Source organism: Phascolarctos cinereus, unplaced genomic scaffold, assembly GCF_003287225.1.
Source record: "Phascolarctos cinereus isolate Bilbo 61053 unplaced genomic scaffold, phaCin_HiC Scaffold_7;HRSCAF=346, whole genome shotgun sequence".
Lineage (NCBI taxonomy): Eukaryota > Metazoa > Chordata > Mammalia > Diprotodontia > Phascolarctidae > Phascolarctos > Phascolarctos cinereus.
Window position 1 is genome coordinate 91041271 of NW_027556180.1, and position 5492 is coordinate 91046762.

The window sequence follows — 5492 nt, forward strand, 5'->3', positions numbered from 1 at the left end:
GTTCAAATGAAAAAACTGTGCTTTCACTACTACCCTGCACCTCAACTGTCTCATCTATAAGAAAGAAAGAAAGAAAGAAAGAAAGAAAGAAAGAAAGAAAGAAAGAAAGAACGAAAGAAAGAAAGAAAGAAAGAAAAGAAAGAGAGAAAGAGAGAAAGAAAGAAAGAGAGAGAGAAAGAAAGAAAAGAAAGAAAGAAAGAAAGAAAGAAAGAAAGAAAGAAAGAAAGAAAGAAAGAAAGAAAGAAAGAAAGAAAGAAAGAAGAAAAAAAGAATTTAAGGCCCTTCTCATCTCTAAAGTCTGAATCTGGTAGTCAAAAATGCCAAGTTACTACTGTATTTCTTAAGGACCTAATAATTATTGACCTGAGTCAGAAGTAGTATAGTATAGTGGCTTGGTGTCAGGAAGACATCATTTCAAATCCTATTTCAGAAACTTTCTAATTGTGTGACTGTAAACAAGTCACTTAACCACTCTTAATCTCAGTTTCCTCATTTGTAAAAATGGAGATAAAAATAGTATCTACTTCAAAATGTTGTTGGGAGGGTCAATTGAGATAACAATGCTTTATATAGATAATATGTATATACAATATATAATATATTTATAATATAATAAATAAATAAAGCAAGAAATAAAGAAGCAAGAAATTTTAAAAAGAAAATCTTTTGAGTTAAATTCATCTGTTTTAATTTTTCTCAGTTTAAAAAATGGGAGAAATTCTTAACATGATTTTATGCTTCTATATTAATTTTTATAGGCTTCTACTTTGACATCAATTTAAAAGTGGAAGGGACCTTACATATCTTGATCGTCCCTTTCTTCCCCTGCCCCATCCCTACTTTTACAAAGATCAAGCCGAATTCTGTAATAGGAGAAAAAAGCGAGCTAATACCAGAGTAGTTCATTGAAATCCTTAGAAGAAATTCCGAAATTAATATACTGCAGGGAACCTTTATTACTAGAATAGATTTTAACTTTGGTCTCCTCCAGCTCTGATCTCAGTGAAATATATTTCTATCTAAAAGAAATTAAGGTACCCACCAACTGTGATGAATCCAGCCTTGCCTTTTAATTGTGGCATGTCCCCATAGTACTAGGAGGAAATAAACAGTATATCTCCTGGGAAATATAAAGTATATGCCGGGAGAATAAATCTCTTTGAGTGAGCTATACCTAGATTTCTTTTCCACTGTATACTTTTCAGTAATTCCACAATCCTTTTTGGTTTATCAGCTTTTCCTTATTTGCTAAGTGGTGATGGTAATGCTTATGTTTGCCTTTTCCAGTAAATCATCCTTTTATAATTTGGCTTCCTTTCAATTTCAGATTCCCATCAGAAGAATTTTACCTCCAGGCATATTGCAACCAATTTCTTTTGTAATTAATACCATATCGGCCTCATAGTCCATTTCAACTCCCAAATGAAAATTGATGAGGCAGTCAACCACAAATAAGTATCACATACCACTGATTAAACTATCAGTCTAGCTTCTAGGGGTATCATGTTGCAACGGTGAATCATAACTAGTGTCTGAGTTTTCTGGTCTTTTGCAATTCATGTTGCTCATAGTGAGAGTTCAAAAATTGCTATTAGGAGGCTTAAGCAAAGATTTCATATGATCCCTTCCAAAATCCCACCAGGAACTCTAATGTTAAAAAAATGGTTGAGTTACTAGAATGGGAGAACACCCAACAGGACAAAATACACTTAAATTTCAGGGACTCCCCCCAAAAAAATCAACTGCTAACAACTAATAAACAGGTATTGGAAAAACGGGCCAGCTAAATAGCTTCTCTGTCCTTCGGGGGATTCCAGCTGAGTGGTGAGGGTCAGATAGGCCTTCCAGGGAGGCTAAGGGAAGGGGTGAGAAAGAAGCTATTGGTTCGATGTTAGTCATTAATATCCAAGACCTAGTACCAAAACTAGTTTGTCATTTCAATCTGACGTTTCAGAAGCCTTCCCCTCTGGCACTCTCTGCAGCCCTAGTCCTTAAAATAGAAAGATAGAGAAGAAAACTCTTTCTTTTTGCCCTTCAAAGAGCAGAGCTTGAGGAAGTCTGCTCTAGAATGTACTCTAATCTTTTCTTGTCTTCCCTCCTTCCACTTCCCATTGACTCATCCATTAATCTAACTAGCTCATAAGCTAAACAAATGAAACAGAACTTTTCCTCTCTATAACCCTCATCTACTCATCAGTTGGCCAAGGTTATAATGCAACATCTCTCTCCTCCCCCAGAAAACGTCACACTGAACACAGGATCTTAAATTTAGAGTGGGAAAGGATCTTGTAGGTCATTTAAATGGTCTCTTATTTTAGAGATAAAGCAATAGAGGCCCAAGGAGGTTATGACTTGCTTAATATTATGCAGTAGTTAAAAATGCAGTCAGGCTTTGAACCCAGGTCCTCAGACTCTGAATCTGACATCTTGGGGATTTCCTCAACTCCCAGGAGTGTATAATTTTTAAAGTCTTTGTTGTTGTTAGTCCTTTGTTTTTGAAGAGGACCAATGACATCATGGGTGATGTTTCAAGTTGTGCATGAATTGAATTTAAAAGAGACAGAGCTGCACAAGGTTGTCACTCTCACTCTCTCTTCCAGAGTCACTGAAGTCCAGTGGCAAGACAAAACTCAGGATGACTGGTGATGGTCCAGGATGCAGTGGATGACCTTGATGTCTTCAATGTCTGACCAACCTCTAAGCATTTCATAGCACTTAACGTCAGCTGCCTTCATGGCTGTTGGAAAGAATTGCCCATTCTGCTGGAGGAAATCTTCACATACTTGGGGTAGCTGTCCCTGTAACTCACTTGAAGGATTTTAGTTCTGTTGGTCACTCTCAATCTAGTTTAGGCCATCTGCCAAGATGGTTTTACCAGGGTGTGACTGCTGTACATGCTACAGCTTCTTGTATCAGATTGGTGAGGAAGGAGCAGGAAGAGAAGTCAATAAATCTCATGTTAAAACATAATTCAAAGAAGAAAAACCCATCTACAGATCAAAGCTTCCTGTCCTGACTGTGCCCTCCACCCTCTTATGAATAATGGTCTAAGAGCTTGTCCCTGGGCTGGGACTGGTTTCAGCAACCTTACATGGAAGCTTTCACAGCAAAGGCTGATTCAACAGCAATGTTCTCTCAGGTGGTTAGACCAAGTCCATAAGTCAGGCCCGTAATAGTTTTATTATACAGCTTTGAATCCCTTCCAACTGTTGGAGTCCTTGAAGTTAAAAAGCTAAAAACTACATATAGTACAGTATGTCACGCAGGATATCTTTTGAATTTTCCAGCTCCCTAGGTTCTGGGCAAAGCCAGTCCAACCTTTCAACTTGATTTTATTTGTGTTCCAATTCTTGGAGCTGTTTTTTTTTAAATTATCTATGACCATTGTCTTCTTCTTCATCAACATTTAGTTTTAAGGTATTTTTAAGAGACAGGAAAAGCTTATTTTTTCAGATTGGAAAGACATGTCTTTCCTAAAAAAAGCTTAGGAAACAAATGAGCTTGTTAAGTATAAGGAACATAAAAAAATCCAGGAGGATCATGGACTTAAAGCTGTAATGAACCTTAAATATAATTTGGTCCAGCTCCCTGATAGGATCATTGGGTAATAGAATCAGAGATGAAAGGGACCTTAGTAGCCTTTGTGTCCAATGCATTTCTTTTAATGTTGATGAAACTGAGACACACAGATATTAAGTGACTAGGATTACATGGGTAGTAAGGTCTACGTGACTCTAATCCAATGTCAATCTACTATATTACATATCCTCTCAAGAAACTATATATTGAAAGCTTTGGAAATTGAGGAGATTCCCATCAATTGGGGAATGGCTAAATAAATTGTGGTATATGATTGTGACAGGATATTATTGTACCATAAGAAATGACAAGCAGGATGCTCTCAGAAAAACCTCGAAAGACTTACATGAACTGCTGCAAAGTGAAATGAGCAGAATGAGACCATTGTATACAGTGACAGCAATATTGGTGATCCACTGTGAACAACCAAGCTATTCTAAGGAATACAATGATCTAAGACAATTCTGAAGGACTTATGATGAAAAATGCTATCCACCTCCAGAGAAAGAACTGATGAGGTCTGAATGCAGACTTTTTTTTGCTTTCTTTACTTTTATCTTTTTGTCTGTATTTTCTTTCACAACCTGACTAATATAGAAATATGTTTTGCATGACTGCACATGAATAACCTATATCAAATTGCTTTCCTTTCCAAAGAGGGGAAGGAGAATGAACGAAGGAGAGAATTTGGAAATCAAAATTAAAAAAAACCAAATGATAAAAAATAGTTTTTTCATGTAATTGGAAATAAATATAATATTTAATTTTTAAAAGTAACTATATCCTGGGGAACTTAAGCCTGGGGACTTGACAAAGGTCTCACAGGTACACAGGCTTTAAGTGTTAAACATGGGATCCAGATATGTTGAATCCTCCTTTGTATCTCTCTGTCTCGGTACTGAACTATTTAGAAGCATAGAATAAATGGCCAGACAGAACCTTGGAGCCTACCAAGTTCAACCACTTTATCTTCCAGATGAGTAACCTGGGTCTGTTATGGAGTCAAAAGTGATACAACTAGGTTGTAATAGAGCCAGAGCTAGAATCCAGGTCTACTGACTCCAAGGCCAGTACTCTCACTATGCCACTACTGCCCCATTTTATCTAAGACAATATGGTGGGCATAAGTGGGCAGCAATGGTCCCCTGAGGCAAATTTTTTGGAAGATATGGACAAAAGTCAAACAGGATGGGCTGTAATAGATAGAATATGATCTGTATCTGTGGTACTAGAGGGTATACCCATATGGAAGTTCTCACACATCCATTGAAATGACAGACTATCTTTTTTCTAGTCTCTTTTGTCAGTCATTCAGCACATTTATTAACTACCCACTGTACATAAAGCAGCATTCCAGCTGAATTTAAGCTCCTTGTGGCAGGGACTACTTTTGATTTAGCTTTGTATCCTCAGTCATAAGACTATATTTGACTATGGTAAGCATTTGGTAAGTGCTTATTAAATTGAACTGAACTAAGTTGAATTGAATTGAACTGAAGATACAATGAGGCTACTGCTTCAGAAACAGAAGAGTGGAGAGCTCCCATAGATGGTTTACACAATCACAGAGCACTCAGTTACTTGAGGCACCTAAAAAGTTGAGCACAATGATGAAACATTTGGGTAACAAACAAGTATATTTCTTCCTACTACTAAGGATCTATGAATTCCATTGAAGTAATTGCTTTCTCCACTAAGGCAGACTTCAATCCCTCCCCACCTTATGAGATGGTCTTTTTAACGTGCTAAGGCCAAAATGTCTTGTTCACTTGGTGGCTAATCTCCAAATATGACCTGGCTGGTCCTCAGACTCTAGATGCAGACCATATCCAGGTCCAAGTAAATCTTTTATTTTTAAATTTTTATTTTTGAAGTATACTTTATTTATTTTAACATTCATTTAAAAAATTGAG